Here is an 18,906-nt window from a genome sequence, read left to right as displayed (position 1 = left end):
AAGCATTCCAGGTCCCTTAGTACAGGAGGGTCTGTACCAGGATGAGAAAACTACAGGCAGGATTGCCTGTGTGTTTGGTGAGTTGTGAGCAGTGCACCACTGGGAACAGCTAGATGCCGAGTCATGGGAAGTGATTGGCTTCTTTTCTTAGATTCCAGAAGGTAGTAAATTGAAACAACTCAAGTATCTCCCTTCTAAAGCACCTTGGAAGTACAACGTAGAGAAAGAAACAGCAGAGACAAGGCTCTGTGGGCCCTTTTGTATATAAGGCTTGAAGGGAAACTTTATGTTCCTCATTGGGATTTAGAGAGTTGCGGGCTCAATTCTCCCTGAGAAACACTGTAGTTGCACATGTTCTCTTCATAGCAGAGTTGTCTTTGTGATGACAAGTGAGTTTCTAGGAAAGAAATATGGAGGTTGCCATTCTTTGGTAGCTGCTCATCCTTCCGTAATCTGTAGTGAATGGGCGACCCCAAAGAACACTCGCCTCAAGCTAACGTTCCTCTTGTATCATGCCACAGGTTGCAGGCAGTAGAATCCATGTAGCGTTATTCATTGTGGTTCTTGAGCTCTAGGTAGCATTCCAGGTCTCTTAGGACTGGCGGGTCAATACTAGGATAGGCAACGTATTAGAAGGACGGCCTGTGTGTTTGGGCCTTTGTGAGCAATGCAGCTTTTGGGAAGAGCTAGATGCCGAGTCACAGGCTGTGAAGGGCTTCTTTGCTTAAACATCTACATTTTTGCAAGTTGAAAGAACTCATGTATCTCCCTTCTAAAGCACCTTGGAGGTACAAAGTAGAGAAAGAATCAGCAAGGTCAATGCTCTGCTGGCCCCTTTGAAGATAAGTCTTGAGGGAAACTTCATTTTCCTCTTTGGGATTTAGAGAGTTGGGGGCTCAATTCTCCCTGAGAAACACTGTAGTTGCACGAGTTCCCGTCATAACACAAATGCCTTTGTGACGACAAGTGAGTTTCTAGGAAAGAAACTCGGAGTTTTCCATTCTTTGCTGGTGCTCGTCCTTTCGTAATCTTCAGTGAATTGGTGACCCCGTTTGAGCACTAGCGTCAAGCTAACGTTCCTCTTGTATCATACCACTTGTTGGCATGCAGCAGAATCCTTGTAGCCTTATTCAGTGTGGTTCTGGAGCTCTAGGAAGAATTCCAGGTCTGTTAGTACAGGCGGGTCTGTACTAGGATGAGAAAACTACAGGCAGGATGGCCTGTGTGTTTGGTGAGTTGTCAGCAGTGCACCACTGGGAACAGCTAGATGCCGAGTCATGGGAAGTGATTGGCTTCTTTTCTTACACTCCAGGAAGTAGTCAGTTGAAACAACTCAAATATCTCCCTTCTAAAGCACCTTGGAAGTACAACGTAGAGAAAGAAAGAGCAGAGACAAGGCTCTGTGGGCCCTTTTGTATATAAGGCTTGAAGGGAAACTTTATGTTCCTCATAGGGATTTAGAGAGTGGCGGGCTCAATTCTCCCTGAGAAACACTGTAGTTGAACATGTTCTCTTCATAGCACAGTTGCCTTTGTGATGACAAGTGAGTTTCTAGGAAAGAAATATGCAGGTTGCCATTCTTTGGTAGCTGCTCATCTTTCCGTAATCTGTAGTGAATGGGCGACCCCATTGACACTAGCCTCAAGCTAAATTTCCTGTTGTATCATGCCGCAGGTTGCAGGCAGCAGAATCCATGTAGCGTTATTCATTGTGGTTCTGGAGCTCTAGGTAGCATTCCAGGTCTCTTAGTACTGGCGGGTCAACACTAGGATGAGCAATGTATTAGAAGGACAGCCTGTGTGTTTGGGCCTTGGTCAGCAATGCAGCTTTGGGAAGAGCTAGATGCCGAGTCAGAGGCTATGAAGGGCTTCTTTGGTTAAACCTCTACATTTTTGCAAGTTGAAAGAACTCATGTATCTCCCTTCTAAAGCACCTTGGAGGTACCAAGTAGAGAAAGAATCAGCAAGGTCAATGCTCTGCTGGCCCCTTTGAAGATAAGTCTTGAAGGGAAACTTCATTTTCCTCTTTGGGATTTAGAGAGTTGGGGGCTCAATTCTCCCTGAGAAACACTGTAGTTGCACGTGTTCCCTTCATAGCACAATTGCCTTTGTGACGACAAGTGAGTTTCTAGGAAAGAAACTCGGAGTTTGCCATTCTTTGCTGGTGCTCGTCCTTTGGTAATCTTCAGTGAATTGGTGACCCCGTTTGAGCACTAGCCTCAAGCTAACGTTCCTCTTGTATCATGCCACTTGTTGCCATGCAGCACAATCCTTGTAGCCTTATTCAGTGTGGTTCTGGAGCTCTAGGAAGCATTCCAGGTCTCTTAGTACTGGCGGATCTGCTCGACGATGAGAAACGTACAAGAAGGATGGCCTGTGTGTTTGGGGAGTTGTGAGCAGTGCATCCTTGGGAACAGCTAGATGCCGAGACATGGGAAGTGAAGGGCTTTTCTGTGAAACCTGTAGAATGTGGCAACTTGAAACAACTCAAGTATCTCCCTTCGAAAGCACGTTGGAGGTACTAAATAGAGGAAGAAACATGAGAGTCAGGGCTCTGCGGGCCATTTTGAGTATAAGGCTGAAGGGAAACTTTATTTTCCTTATTGGCCTTTAGAGAGTTGTGGGCTCAGTTCTCCCTGAGAAACTCTTTACTTGCGCATGTTCTCTTCATAGCACAATTGGCTTAGTGATGACAAGTGAGTTTCTAGGAAAGAAACTTGGAGGTTGCCATTCTTTGGTAGGTGCTCATCCTTCAGTAATCTGTAGTGAATGGGCGACCCCAAAGAACACTAGCCTCAAGCTAACGTTCCTCTTGTTTCACACCACACTTTGGCATGCAGCAGAATCCATGTAGCGTTATTCAGTGTGGTTTTGAACTCTAGGAGGCATTCCAGGTCTCTTAGTACAGGCGGGTCTGTACCAGGATGAGAAAACTACAGGCAGCATTGCCTGTGTGTTTGGTGAGTTGTGAGCAGTGCACCACTGGGAACAGCTAGATGCCGAGTCATGGGAAGTGATTGGCTTCTTTTCTTAGATTCCAGAAGGTAGTAAATTGAAACAACTCAAGTATCTCCCTTCTAAAGCACCTTGGAAGTACAACGTAGAGAAAGAAACAGCAGAGACAAGGCTCTGTGGGCCCTTTTGTATATAAGGCTTGAAGGGAAACTTTATGTTCCTCATTGGGATTTAGAGAGTTGCGGGCTCAATTCTCCCTGAGAAACACTGTAGTTGCACATGTTCTCTTCATAGCAGAGTTGTCTTTGTGATGACAAGTGAGTTTCTAGGAAAGAAATATGGAGGTTGCCATTCTTTGGTAGCTGCTCATCCTTCCGTAATCTGTAGTGAATGGGCGACCCCAAAGAACACTCGCCTCAAGCTAACGTTCCTCTTGTATCATGCCACAGGTTGCAGGCAGCAGAATCCATGTAGCGTTATTCATTGTGGTTCTTGAGCTCTAGGTAGCATTCCAGGTCTCTTAGGACTGGCGGGTCAACACTAGGATAGGCAACGTATTAGAAGGACGGCCTGTGTGTTTGGGCCTTTGTGAGCAATGCAGCTTTTGGGAAGAGCTAGATGCCGAGTCACAGGCTGTGAAGGGCTTCTTTGCTTAAACATCTACATTTTTGCAAGTTGAAAGAACTCATGTATCTCCCTTCTAAAGCACCTTGGAGGTACAAAGTAGAGAAAGAATCAGCAAGGTGAATGCTCTGCTGGCCCCTTTGAAGATAAGTCTTGAGGGAAACTTCATTTTCCTCTTTGGGATTTAGAGAGTTGGGGGCTCAATTCTCCCTGAGAAACACTGTAGTTGCACGAGTTCCCATCATAGCACAAATGCCTTTGTGACGACAAGTGAGTTTCTAGGAAAGAAACTCGGAGTTTGCCATTCTTTGCTGGTGCTCGTCCTTTGGTAATCTTCAGTGAATTGGTGACCCCGTTTTAGCACTAGCGTCAAGCTAACGTTCCTCTTGTATCATGCCACTTGTTGGCATGCAGCAGAATCCTTGTAGCCTTATTCAGTGTGGTTCTGGAGCTCTAGGAAGCATTCCAGGTCTCTTAGTACAGGCGGGTCTGTACTAGGATGAGAAAACTACAGGCAGGATGGCCTGTGTGTTTGGTGAGTTGTCAGCAGTGCACCACTGGGAACAGCTAGATGCCGAGTCATGGGAAGTGATTGGCTTCTTTTCTTACACTCCAGGAAGTAGTCAGTTGAAACAACTCAAGTATCTCCCTTCTAAAGCACCTTGGAAGTACAACGTAGAGAAAGAAACAGCAGAGACAAGGCTCTGTGGGCCCTTTTGTATATAAGGCTTGAAGGGAAACTTTATGTTCCTCATTGGGATTTAGAGAGTTGCGGGCTCAATTCTCCCTGAGAAACACTGTAGTTGCACATGTTCTCTTCATAGCAGAGTTGTCTTTGTGATGACAAGTGAGTTTCTAGGAAAGAAATATGGAGGTTGCCATTCTTTGGTAGCTGCTCATCCTTCCGTAATCTGTAGTGAATGGGCGACCCCAAAGAACACTCGCCTCAAGCTAACGTTCCTCTTGTATCATGCCACAGGTTGCAGGCAGCAGAATCCATGTAGCGTTATTCATTGTGGTTCTTGAGCTCTAGGTAGCATTCCAGGTCTCTTAGGACTGGCGGGTCAATACTAGGATAGGCAACGTATTAGAAGGACGGCCTGTGTGTTTGGGCCTTTGTGAGCAATGCAGCTTTTGGGAAGAGCTAGATGCCGAGTCACAGGCTGTGAAGGGCTTCTTTGCTTAAACATCTACATTTTTGCAAGTTGAAAGAACTCATGTATCTCCCTTCTAAAGCACCTTGGAGGTACAAAGTAGAGAAAGAATCAGCAAGGTCAATGCTCTGCTGGCCCCTTTGAAGATAAGTCTTGAGGGAAACTTCATTTTCCTCTTTGGGATTTAGAGAGTTGGGGGCTCAATTCTCCCTGAGAAACACTGTAGTTGCACGAGTTCCCGTCATAACACAAATGCCTTTGTGACGACAAGTGAGTTTCTAGGAAAGAAACTCGGAGTTTTCCATTCTTTGCTGGTGCTCGTCCTTTGGTAATCTTCAGTGAATTGGTGACCCCGTTTGAGCACTAGCGTCAAGCTAACGTTCCTCTTGTATCATACCACTTGTTGGCATGCAGCAGAATCCTTGTAGCCTTATTCAGTGTGGTTCTGGAGCTCTAGGAAGAATTCCAGGTCTGTTAGTACAGGCGGGTCTGTACTAGGATGAGAAAACTACAGGCAGGATGGCCTGTGTGTTTGGTGAGTTGTCAGCAGTGCACCACTGGGAACAGCTAGATGCCGAGTCATGGGAAGTGATTGGCTTCTTTTCTTACACTCCAGGAAGTAGTCAGTTGAAACAACTCAAATATCTCCCTTCTAAAGCACCTTGGAAGTACAACGTAGAGAAAGAAAGAGCAGAGACAAGGCTCTGTGGGCCCTTTTGTATATAAGGCTTGAAGGGAAACTTTATGTTCCTCATAGGGATTTAGAGAGTGGCGGGCTCAATTCTCCCTGAGAAACACTGTAGTTGAACATGTTCTCTTCATAGCACAGTTGCCTTTGTGATGACAAGTGAGTTTCTAGGAAAGAAATATGCAGGTTGCCATTCTTTGGTAGCTGCTCATCTTTCCGTAATCTGTAGTGAATGGGCGACCCCATTGACACTAGCCTCAAGCTAAATTTCCTGTTGTATCATGCCGCAGGTTGCAGGCAGCAGAATCCATGTAGCGTTATTCATTGTGGTTCTGGAGCTCTAGGTAGCATTCCAGGTCTCTTAGTACTGGCGGGTCAACACTAGGATGAGCAATGTATTAGAAGGACAGCCTGTGTGTTTGGGCCTTGGTCAGCAATGCAGCTTTGGGAAGAGCTAGATGCCGAGTCAGAGGCTATGAAGGGCTTCTTTGGTTAAACCTCTACATTTTTGCAAGTTGAAAGAACTCATGTATCTCCCTTCTAAAGCACCTTGGAGGTACCAAGTAGAGAAAGAATCAGCAAGGTCAATGCTCTGCTGGCCCCTTTGAAGATAAGTCTTGAAGGGAAACTTCATTTTCCTCTTTGGGATTTAGAGAGTTGGGGGCTCAATTCTCCCTGAGAAACACTGTAGTTGCACGTGTTCCCTTCATAGCACAATTGCCTTTGTGACGACAAGTTAGTTTCTAGGAAAGAAACTCGGAGTTTGCCATTCTTTGCTGGTGCTCGTCCTTTGGTAATCTTCAGTGAATTGGTGACCCCGTTTGAGCACTAGCCTCAAGCTAACGTTCCTCTTGTATCATGCCACTTGTTGCCATGCAGCACAATCCTTGTAGCCTTATTCAGTGTGGTTCTGGAGCTCTAGGAAGCATTCCAGGTCTCTTAGTACTGGCGGATCTGCTCGACGATGAGAAACGTACAAGAAGGATGGCCTGTGTGTTTGGGGAGTTGTGAGCAGTGCACCCTTGGGAACAGCTAGATGCCGAGACATGGGAAGTGAAGGGCTTTTTTGTGAAACCTGTAGAATGTGGCAACTTGAAACAACTCAAGTATCTCCCTTCGAAAGCACGTTGGAGGTACTAAATAGAGGAAGAAACATGAGAGTCAGGGCTCTGCGGGCCATTTTGAATATAAGGCTGAAGGGAAACTTTATTTTCCTTATTGGCCTTTAGAGAGTTGTGGGCTCAGTTCTCCCTGAGAAACTCTTTACTTGCGCATGTTCTCTTCATAGCACAATTGGCTTAGTGATGACAAGTGAGTTTCTAGGAAAGAAACTTGGAGGTTGCCATTCTTTGGTAGCTGCTCATCCTTCAGTAATCTGTAGTGAATGGGCGACCCCAAAGAACACTAGCCTCAAGCTAACGTTCCTCTTGTTTCACACCACACTTTGGCATGCAGCAGAATCCATGTAGCGTTATTCAGTGTGGTTTTGAGCTCTAGGAGGCATTCCAGGTCTCTTAGTACAGGCGGGTCTGTACCAGGATGAGAAAACTACAGGCAGCATTGCCTGTGTGTTTGGTGAGTTGTGAGCAGTGCACCACAGGGAACAGCTAGATGCCGAGTCATGGGAAGTGATTGGCTTCTTTTCTTAGATTCCAGAAGGTAGTAAATTGAAACAACTCAAGTATCTCCCTTCTGAAGCACCTTGGAAGTACAACGTAGAGAAAGAAACAGCAGAGACAAGGCTCTGTGGGCCCTTTTGTATATAAGGCTTGAAGGGAAACTTTATGTTCCTCATTGGGATTTAGAGAGTTGCGGGCTCAATTCTCCCTGAGAAACACTGTAGTTGCACATGTTCTCTTCATAGCAGAGTTGTCTTTGTGATGACAAGTGAGTTTCTAGGAAAGAAATATGGAGGTTGCCATTCTTTGGTAGCTGCTCATCCTTCCGTAATCTGTAGTGAATGGGCGACCCCAAAGAACACTCGCCTCAAGCTAACGTTCCTCTTGTATCATGCCGCAGGTTGCAGGCAGCAGAATCCATGTAGCGTTATTCATTGTGGTTCTTGAGCTCTAGGTAGCATTCCAGGTCTCTTAGGACTGGCGGGTCAACACTAGGATAGGCAACGTATTAGAAGGATGGCCTGTGTGTTTGGGCCTTTGTGAGCAATGCAGCTTTTGGGAAGAGCTAGATGCCGAGTCACAGGCTGTGAAGGGCTTCTTTGCTTAAACATCTACATTTTTGCAAGTTGAAAGAACTCATGTATCTCCCTTCTAAAGCACCTTGGAAGTACAAAGTAGAGAAAGAATCAGCAAGGTCAATGCTCTGCTGGCCCCTTTGAAGATAAGTCTTGAGGGAAACTTCATTTTCCTCTTTGGGATTTAGAGAGTTGGGGGCTCAATTCTCCCTGAGAAACACTGTAGTTGCACGAGTTCCCATCATAGCACAAATGCCTTTGTGACGACAAGTGAGTTTCTAGGAAAGAAACTCGGAGTTTGCCATTCTTTGCTGGTGCTCGTCCTTTGGTAATCTTCAGTGAATTGGTGACCCCGTTTTAGCACTAGCGTCAAGCTAACGTTCCTCTTGTATCATGCCACTTGTTGGCATGCAGCAGAATCCTTGAAGCCTTATTCAGTGTGGTTCTGGAGCTCTAGGAAGCATTCCAGGTCTCTTAGTACAGGCGGGTCTGTACTAGGATGAGAAAACTACAGGCAGGATGGCCTGTGTTTTTGGTGAGTTGTCAGCAGTGCACCACTGGGAACAGCTAGATGCCGAGTCATGGGAAGTGATTGGCTTCTTTTCTTACACTCCAGGAAGTAGTCAGTTGAAACAACTCAAGTATCTCCCTTCTAAAGCACCTTGGAAGTACAACGTAGAGAAAGAAACAGCAGAGACAAGGCTCTGTGGGCCCTTTTGTATATAAGGCTTGAAGGGAAACTTTATGTTCCTCATTGGGATTTAGAGAGTTGCGGGCTCAATTCTCCCTGAGAAACACTGTAGTTGCACATGTTCTCTTCATAGCAGAGTTGTCTTTGTGATGACAAGTGAGTTTCTAGGAAAGAAATATGCAGGTTGCCATTCTTTGGTAGCTGCTCATCCTTCCGTAATCTGTAGTGAATGGGCGACCCCATTGAACACTAGCCTCAAGCTAACTTTCCTGTTGTATCATGCCACAGGTTGCAGGCAGCAGAATCCATGTAGCGTTATTCATTGTGGTTCTGGAGCTCTAGGTAGCATTCCAGGTCTCTTAGTACTGGCGGGTCAACAATAGGATGAGCAATGTATTAGAAGGACAGCCTGTGTGTTTGGGCCTTGGTCAGCAATGCAGCTTTGGGAAGAGCTAGATGCCGAGTCAGAGACTATGAAGGGCTTCTTTGGTTAAACCTTTACATTTTTGCAAGTTGAAAGAACTCATGTATCTCCCGTCTAAAGCACCTTGGAGGTACAAAGTAGAGAAAGGATCAGCAAGGTCAATGCTCTGCTGGCCCCTTTGAAGATTAGTCTTGAAGGGAAACTTCATTTTCCTCTTTGGGATTTAGAGAGTTGGGGGCTCAATTCTCCCTGAGAAACACTGTAGTTGCACGTGTTCCCTTTATAGCATAATTGCCTTTGTGACGACAAGTGAGTTTCTAGGAAAGAAACTCGGAGTTTGCCATTCTTTGCTGGTGCTCGTCCTTTGGTAATCTTCAGTGAATTGGGGACCCCGTTTGAGCACTAGCCTCAAGCTAACGTTCCTCTTGTATCATGCCACTTGTTGCCATGCAGCACAATCCTTGTAGCCTTATTCAGTGTGGTTCTGGAGCTCTAGGAAGCATTCCAGGTCTCTTAGTACTGGCGGATCAGCTCGACGATGAGAAACGTACAAGAAGGATGGCCTGTGTGTTTGGGGAGTTGTGAGCAGTGCACCCTTGGGAACAGCTAGATGCCGAGACATGGGAGGTGAAGGGCTTTTTTGTGAAACCTGTAGAATGTGGCAACTTGAAACAACTCAAGTATCTCCCTACGAAAGCACGTTGGAGGTACTAAATAGAGGAAGAAACATGAGAGTCAGGGCTCTGCGGGCCATTTTGAATATAAGGCTGAAGGGAAACTTTATATTCCTCATTGGCCTTTAGAGAGTTGTGGGCTCAGTTCTCCCTGAGAAACTCTTTACTTGCGCATGTTCTCTTCATAGCACAATTGGCTTAGTGATGACAAGTGAGTTTCTAGGAAAGAAACTTGGAGGTTGCCATTCTTTGGTAGCTGCTCATCCTTCAGTAATCTGTAGTGAATGGGCGACCCCAAAGAACACTAGCCTTAAGCTAACGTTCCTCTTGTTTCACACCACACTTTGGCATGCAGCAGAATCCATGTAGCGTTATTCAGTGTGGTTTTGAGCTCTAGGAAGCATTCCAGGTCTCTTAGTACAGGCGGGTCTGTACCAGGATGAGAAAACTACAGGCAGGATGGCCTGTGTGTTTGGTGAGTTGTGAGCAGTGCACCACTGGGAACAGCTAGATGCCGAGTCATGGGAAGTGATTGGCTTCTTTTCTTAGATTCCAGAAGGTAGTAAATTGAAACAACTCAAGTATCTCCCTTCTAAAGCACCTTGGAAGTACAACGTAGAGAAAGAAAGAGCAGAGACAAGGCTCTGTGGGCCGTTTTGTATATAAGGCTTGAAGGGAAATTTTCTGTTCCTCATTGGGATTTAGAGAGTTGCGGGCTCAATTCTCCCTGAGAAACACTGTAGTTGCACATGTTCTCTTCATAGCAGAGTTGTCTTTGTGATGACAAGTGAGTTTCTAGGAAAGAAATATGGAGGTTGCCATTCTTTGGTAGCTGCTCATCCTTCCGTAATCTGTAGTGAATGGGCGACCCCAAAGAACATTCGCCTCAAGCTAACGTTCCTCTTGTATCATGCCGCAGGTTGCAGGCAGCAGAATCCATGTAGCGTTATTCATTGTGGTTCTTGAGCTCTAGGTAGCATTCCAGGTCTCTTAGGACTGGCGGGTCAACACTAGGATAGGCAACGTATTAGAAGGACGGCCTGTGTGTTTGGGCCTTTGTGAGCAATGCAGCTTTTGGGAAGAGCTAGATGCCGAGTCACAGGCTGTGAAGGGCTTCTTTGCTTAAACATCTACATTTTTGCAAGTTGAAAGAACTCATGTATCTCCCTTCTAAAGCACCTTGGAGGTACAAAGTAGAGAAAGAATCAGCAAGGTCAATGCTCTGCTGGCCCCTTTGAAGATAAGTCTTGAGGGAAACTTCATTTTCCTCTTTGGGATTTAGAGAGTTGGGGGCTCAATTCTCCCTGAGAAACACTGTAGTTGCACGAGTTCCCGTCATAGCACAAATGCCTTTGTGACGACAAGTGAGTTTCTAGGAAAGAAACTCGGAGTTTGCCATTCTTTGCTGGTGCTCGTCCTTTGGTAATCTTCAGTGAATTGGTGACCCCGTTTGAGCACTAGCGTCAAGCTAACGTTCCTCTTGTATCATGCCACTTGTTGCCATGCAGCACAATCCTTGTAGCCTTATTCAGTGTGGTTCTGGAGCTCTAGGAAGCATTTCAGGTCTCTTAGTACTGGCGGATCTGCTCGACGATGAGAAACGTACAAAAAGGATGGCCTGTGTGTTTGGGGAGTTGTGAGCAGTGCACCCTTGGGAACAGCTAGATGCCGAGACATGGGAGGTGAAGGGCTTTTTTGTGAAACCTGTAGAATGTGGCAACTTGAAACAACTCAAGTATCTCCCTTCGAAAGCACGTTGGAGGTACTAAATAGAGGAAGAAACATGAGAGTCAGGGCTCTGCGGGCCATTTTGAATATAAGGCTGAAGGGAAACTTTATATTCCTCATTGGCCTTTAGAGAGTTGTGGGCTCAGTTCTCCCTGAGAAACTCTTTACTTGCGCATGTTCTCTTCATAGCACAATTGGCTTAGTGATGACAAGTGAGTTTCTAGGAAAGAAACTTGGAGGTTGCCATTCTTTGGTAGCTGCTCATCCTTCAGTAATCTGTAGTGAATGGGTGACCCCAAAGAACACTAGCCTCAAGCTAACGTTCCTCTTGTTTCACACCACACTTTGGCATGCAGCAGAATCCATGTAGCGTTATTCAGTGTGGTTTTGAGCTCTAGGAAGCATTCCAGGTCTCTTAGTACAGGCGGGTCTGTACCAGGATGAGAAAACTACAGGCAGGATTGCCTGTGTGTTTGGTGAGTTGTGAGCAGTGCACCACTGGGAACAGCTAGATGCCGAGTCATGGGAAGTGATTGGCTTCTTTTCTTAGATTCCAGAAGGTAGTAAATTGAAACAACTCAAGTATCTCCCTTCTAAAGCACCTTGGAAGTACAACGTAGAGAAAGAAACAGCAGAGACAAGGCTCTGTGGGCCCTTTTGTATATAAGGCTTGAAGGGAAACTTTATGTTCCTCATTGGGATTTAGAGAGTTGCGGGCTCAATTCTCCCTGAGAAACACTGAAGTTGCACATGTTCTCTTCATAACAGAGTTGTCTTTGTGATGACAAGTGAGTTTCTAGGAAAGAAATATGGAGGTTGCCATTCTTTGGTAGCTGCTCATCCTTCCGTAATCTGTAGTGAATGGGCGACCCCAAAGAACACTCGCCTCAAGCTAACGTTCCTCTTGTATCATGCCGCAGGTTGCAGGCAGCAGAATCCATGTAGCGTTATTCATTGTGGTTCTTGAGCTCTAGGTAGCATTCCAGGTCTCTTAGGACTGGCGGGTCAACACTAGGATAGGCAACGTATTAGAAGGACGGCCTGTGTGTTTGGGGCTTTGTGAGGAATGCAGCTTTTGGGAAGAGCTAGATGCCGAGTCACAGGCTGTGAAGGGCTTCTTTGCTTAAACATCTACATTTTTGCAAGTTGAAAGAACTCATGTATCTCTCTTCTAAAGCACCTTGGAGGTACAAAGTAGAGAAAGAATCAGCAAGGTCAATGCTCTGCTGGTCCCTTTGAAGATAAGTCTTGAGGGAAACTTCATTTTCCTCTTTGGGATTTAGAGAGTTGGGGGCTCAATTCTCCCTGAGAAACACTGTAGTTGCACGAGTTCCCGTCCTAGCAGAAATGCCTTTGTGACGACAAGTGAGTTTCTAGGAAAGAAACTCGGAGTTTTCCATTCTTTGCTGGTGCTCGTCCTTTGGTAATCTTCAGTGAATTGGTGACCCCGTTTGAGCACTAGCGTCAAGCTAACGTTCCTCTTGTATCATGCCACTTGTTGCCATGCAGCACAATCTCTGTAGCCTTATTCAGTGTGGTTCTGGAGCTCTAGGAAGGATTTCAGGTCTCTTAGTACTGGCGGATCTGCTCGACGATGATAAACGTACAAAAAGGATGGCCTGTGTGTTTGGGGAGTTGTGAGCAGTGCACCCTTGGGAACAGCTAGATGCCGAGACATGGGAGGTGAAGGGCTTTTTTGTGAAACCTGTAGAATGTGGCAACTTGAAACAACTCAAGTATCTCCCTTCGAAAGCACGTTGGAGGTACTAAATAGAGGAAGAAACATGAGAGTCAGGGCTCTGCGGGCCATTTTGAATATAAGGCTAAAGGGAAACTTTATATTCCTCATTGGCCTTTAGAGAGTTGTGGGCTCAGTTCTCCCTGAGAAACTCTTTACTTGCGCATGTTCTCTTCATAGCACAATTGGCTTAGTGATGACAAGTGAGTTTCTAGGAAAGAAACTTGGAGGTTGCCATTCTTTGGTAGCTGCTCATCCTTCAGTAATCTGTAGTGAATGGGCGACCCCAAAGAACACTAGCCTCAAGCTAACGTTCCTCTTGTTTCACACCACACTTTGGCATGCAGCAGAATCCATGTAGCGTTATTCAGTGTGGTTTTGAGCTCTAGGAAGCATTCCAGGTCTCTTAGTACAGGCGGGTCTGTACCAGGATGAGAAAACTACAGGCAGGATTGCCTGTGTGTTTGGTGAGTTGTGAGCAGTGCACCACTGGGAACAGCTAGATGCCGAGTCATGGGAAGTGATTGGCTTCTTTTCTTAGATTCCAGAAGGTAGTAAATTGAAACAACTCAAGTATCTCCCTTCTAAAGCACCTTGGAAGTACAACGTAGAGAAAGAAACAGCAGAGACAAGGCTCTGTGGGCCGTTTTGTATATAAGGCTTGAAGGGAAACTTTATGTTCCTCATTGGGATTTAGAGAGTTGCGGGCTCAATTCTCCCTGAGAAACACTGTAGTTGCACATGTTCTCTTCATAGCAGAGTTGTCTTTGTGATGACAAGTGAGTTTCTAGGAAAGAAATATGGAGGTTGCCATTCTTTGGTAGCTGCTCATCCTTCCGTAATCTGTAGTGAATGGGCGACCCCAAAGAACACTCGCCTCAAGCTAACGTTCCTCTTGTATCATGCCGCAGGTTGCAGGCAGCAGAATCCATGTAGCGTTATTCATTGTGGTTCTTGAGCTCTAGGTAGCATTCCTGGTCTCTTAGGACTGGCGGGTCAACACTAGGATAGGCAACGTATTAGAAGGACGGCCTGTGTGTTTGGGCCTTTGTGAGCAATGCAGCTTTTGGGAAGAGCTAGATGCCGAGTCACAGGCTGTGAAGGGCTTCTTTGCTTAAACATCTACATTTTTGCAAGTTGAAAGATCTCATGTATCTCCCTTCTAAAGCACCTTGAGGTACAAAGTAGAGAAAGAATCAGCAAGGTCAGTGCTCTGCTGGCCCCTTTGAAGATAAGTCTTGAGGGAAACTTCATTTTCCTCTTTGGGATTTAGAGAGTTGGGGGCTCAATTCTCCCTGAGAAACACTGTAGTTGCACGAGTTCCCGTCATAGCACAAATGCCTTTGTGACGACAAGTGAGTTTCTAGGAAAGAAACTCGGAGTTTGCCATTCTTTGCTGGTGCTCGTCCTTTAGTAATCTTCAGTGAATTGGTGACCCCGTTTGAGCACTAGCCTCAAGCTAACGTTCCTCTTGTATCATGCCACTTGTTGGCATGCAGCAGAATCCTTGTAGCCTTATTCAGTGTGGTTCTGGAGCTCTAGGAAGCATTCCAGGTCTCTTAGTACAGGCGGGTCTGTACTAGGATGAGAAAACTACAGGCAGGATGGCCTGTGTGTTTGGTGAGTTGTCAGCAGTGCACCACTGGGAACAGCTAGATGCCGAGTCATGGGAAGTGATTGGCTTCTTTTCTTACACTCCAGGAAGTAGTCAGTTGAAACAACTCAAGTATCTCCCTTCTAAAGCACCTTGGAAGTACAACGTAGAGAAAGAAAGAGCAGAGACAAGGCTCTGTGGGCCCTTTTGTATATAAGGCTTGAAGGGAAACTTTATGTTCCTCATAGGGATTTAGAGAGTTGCGGGCTCAATTCTCCCTGAGAAACACTGTAGTTGAACATGTTCTCTTCATAGCACAATTGGCTTAGTGATGACAAGTGAGTTTCTAGGAAAGAAATATGCAGGTTGCCATTCTTTGGTAGCTGCTCATCCTTCCGTAATCTGTAGTGAATGGGCGACCCCATTGAACACTAGCCTCAAGCTAACGTTCCTGTTGTATCATGCCGCAGGTTGCAGGCAGCAGAATCCATGTAGCGTTATTCATTGTGGTTCTGGAGCTCTAGGTAGCATTCCAGGTCTCTTAGTACTGGCGGGTCAACACTAGGATGAGCAATGTATTAGAAGGACAGCCTGTGTGTTTGGGCCTTGGTCAGCAATGCAGCTTTGGGAAGAGCTAGATGCCGAGTCAGAGGCTATGAAGGGCTTCTTTGGTTAAACCTCTACATTTTTCCAAGTTGAAAGAACTCATGTATCTCCCTTCTAAAGCACCTTGGAGGTACAAAGTAGAGAAAGAATCAGCAAGGTCAATGCTCTGCTGGTCCCTTTGAAGATAAGTCTTGAAGGGAAACTTCATTTTCCTCTTTGGGATTTAGAGAGTTGGGGGCTCAATTCTCCCTGAGAAACACTGTAGTTGCACGTGTTCCCTTCATAGCACAATTGCCTTTGTGACGACAAGTGAGTTTCTAGGAAAGAAACTCGGAGTTTGCCATTCTTTGCTGGTGCTCGTCCTTTGGTAATCTTCAGTGAATTGGTGACCCCGTTTGAGCACTAGCCTCAAGCTAACGTTCCTCTTGTATCATGCCACTTGTTGCCATGCAGCACGATCCTTGTAGCCTTATTCAGTGTGGTTCTGGAGCTCTAGGAAGCATTCCAGGTCTCTTAGTACTGGCGGATCTGCTCGACGATGAGAAACGTACAAGAAGGATGGCCTGTGTGTTTGGGAAGTTGTGAGCTGTGCACCCTTGGGAACAGCTAGATAACGAGACATGGGAGGTGAAGGGCTTTTTTGTGAAACCTGTAGAATGTGGCAACTTGAAACAACTCAAGTATCTCCCTTCGAAAGCACGTTGGAGGTACTAAATAGAGGAAGAAACATGAGAGTCAGGGCTCTGCGGGCCATTTTGAATATAAGGCTGAAGGGAAACTTTATATTCCTCATTGGCCTTTAGAGAGTTGTGGGCTCAGTTCTCCCTGAGAAACTCTTTACTTGCGCATGTTCTCTTCATAGCACAATTGGCTTAGTGATGACAAGTGAGTTTCTAGGAAAGAAACTTGGAGGTTGCCATTCTTTGGTAGCTGCTCATCCTTCAGTAATCTGTAGTGAATGGGCGACCCCAAAGAACACTAGCCTCAAGCTAACGTTCCTCTTGTTTCAAACCACACTTTGGCATGCAGCAGAATCCATGTAGCGTTATTCAGTGTGGTTTTGAGCTCTAAGAAGCATTCCAGGTCCCTTAGTACAGGCGGGTCTGTACCAGGATGAGAAAACTACAGGCAGGATTGCCTGTGTGTTTGGTGAGTTGTGAGCAGTGCACCACTGGGAACAGCTAGATGCCGAGTCATGGGAAGTGATTGGCTTCTTTTCTTAGATTCCAGAAGGTAGTAAATTGAAACAACTCAAGTATCTCCCTTCTAAAGCACCTTGGAAGTACAACGTAGAGAAAGAAACAGCAGAGACAAGGCTCTGTGGGCCGTTTTGTATATAAGGCTTGAAGGGAAACTTTATGTTCCTCATTGGGATTTAGAGAGTTGCGGGCTCAATTCTCCCTGAGAAACACTGTAGTTGCACATGTTCTCTTCATAGCAGAGTTGTCTTTGTGATGACAAGTGAGTTTCTAGGAAAGAAATATGGAGGTTGCCATTCTTTGGTAGCTGCTCATCCTTCCGTAATCTGTAGTGAATGGGCGACCCCAAAGAACACTCGCCTCAAGCTAACGTTCCTCTTGTATCATGCCGCAGGTTGCAGGCAGCAGAATCCATGTAGCGTTATTCATTGTGGTTCTTGAGCTCTAGGTAGCATTCCAGGTCTCTTAGGACTGGCGGGTCAACACTAGGATAGGCAACGTATTAGAAGGACGGCCTGTGTGTTTGGGCCTTTGTGAGGAATGCAGCTTTTGGGAAGAGCTAGATGCCGAGTCACAGGCTGTGAAGGGCTTCTTTGCTTAAACATCTACATTTTTGCAAGTTGAAAGAACTCATGTATCTCTCTTCTAAAGCACCTTGGAGGTACAAAGTAGAGAAAGAATCAGCAAGGTCAATGCTCTGCTGGTCCCTTTGAAGATAAGTCTTGAGGGAAACTTCATTTTCCTCTTTGGGATTTAGAGAGTTGGGGGCTCAATTCTCCCTGAGAAACACTGTAGTTGCACGAGTTCCCGTCATAGCACAAATGCCTTTGTGACGACAAGTGAGTTTCTAGGAAAGAAACTCGGAGTTTGCCATTCTTTGCTGGTGCTCGTCCTTTGGTAATCTTCAGTGAATTGGTGACCCCGTTTGAGCACTAGCGTCAAGCTAACGTTCCTCTTGTATCATGCCACTTGTTGCCATGCAGCACAATCCTTGTAGCCTTATTCAGTGTGGTTCTGGAGCTCTAGGAAGCATTCCAGGTCTCTTAGTACAGGCGGGTCTGTACTAGGATGAGAAAACTACAGGCAGGATGGCCTGTGTGTTTGGTGAGTTGTCAGCAGTGCACCACTGGGAACAGCTAGATGCCGAGTCATGGGAAGTGATTGGCTTCTTTTCTTACACTCCAGGAAGTAGTCAGTTGAAACAACTCAAGTATCTCCCTTCTAAAGCACCTTGGAAGTACAACGTAGAGAAAGAAAGAGCAGAGACAAGGCTCTGTGGGCCCTTTTGTATATAAGGCTTGAAGGGAAACTTTATGTTCCTCATAGGGATTTAGAGAGTTGCGGGCTCAATTCTCCCTGAGAAACACTGTAGTTGAACATGTTCTCTTCATAGCACAATTGGCTTAGTGATGACAAGTGAGTTTCTAGGAAAGAAATATGCAGGTTGCCATTCTTTGGTAGCTGCTCATCCTTCCGTAATCTGTAGTGAATGGGCGACCCCATTGAACACTAGCCTCAAGCTAACGTTCCTGTTGTATCATGCCGCAGGTTGCAGGCAGCAGAATCCATGTAGCGTTATTCATTGTGGTTCTGGAGCTCTAGGTAGCATTCCAGGTCTCTTAGTACTGGCGGGTCAACACTAGGATGAGCAATGTATTAGAAGGACAGCCTGTGTGTTTGGGCCTTGGTCAGCAATGCAGCTTTGGGAAGAGCTAGATGCCGAGTCAGAGGCTATGAAGGGCTTCTTTGGTTAAACCTCTACATTTTTCCAAGTTGAAAGAACTCATGTATCTCCCTTCTAAAGCACCTTGGAGGTACAAAGTAGAGAAAGAATCAGCAAGGTCAATGCTCTGCTGGCCCCTTTGAAGATAAGTCTTGAAGGGAAACTTCATTTTCCTCTTTGGGATTTAGAGAGTTGGGGTCTCAATTCTCCCTGAGAAACACTGTAGTTGCACGTGTTCCCTTCATAGCACAATTGCCTTTGTGACGACAAGTGAGTTTCTAGGAAAGAAACTCGGAGTTTGCCATTCTTTGCTGGTGCTCGTCCTTTGGTAATCTTCAGTGAATTGGTGACCCCGTTTGAGCACTAGCCTCAAGCTAACGTTCCTCTTGTATCATGCCACTTGTTGCCATGCAGCACGATCCTTGTAGCCTTATTCAGTGTGGTTCTGGAGCTCTAGGAAGCATTCCAGGTCTCTTAGTACTGGCGGATCTGCTCGACGATGAGAAACGTACAAGAAGGATGGCCTGTGTGTTTGGGAAGTTGTGAGCTGTGCACCCTTGGGAACAGCTAGATAACGAGACATGGGAGGTGAAGGGCTTTTTTGTGAAACCTGTAGAATGTGGCAACTTGAAACAACTCAATTATCTCCCTTCGAAAGCACGTTGGAGGTACTAAATAGAGGAAGAAACATGAGAGTCAGGGCTCTGCGGGCCATTTTGAATATAAGGCTGAAGGGAAACTTTATATTCCTCATTGGCCTTTAGAGAGTTGTGGGCTCAGTTCTCCCTGAGAAACTCTTTACTTGCGCATGTTCTCTTCATAGCACAATTGGCTTAGTGATGACAAGTGAGTTTCTAGGAAAGAAACTTGGAGGTTGCCATTCTTTGGTAGCTGCTCATCCTTCAGTAATCTGTA

The sequence above is a fragment of the Balaenoptera physalus genome, assembly GCF_965194825.1.
Source record: "Balaenoptera physalus genome assembly, chromosome: 11".
Taxonomy (NCBI): Eukaryota; Metazoa; Chordata; class Mammalia; order Artiodactyla; family Balaenopteridae; genus Balaenoptera; species Balaenoptera physalus.
This window is presented reverse-complemented; position numbering follows the sequence as displayed.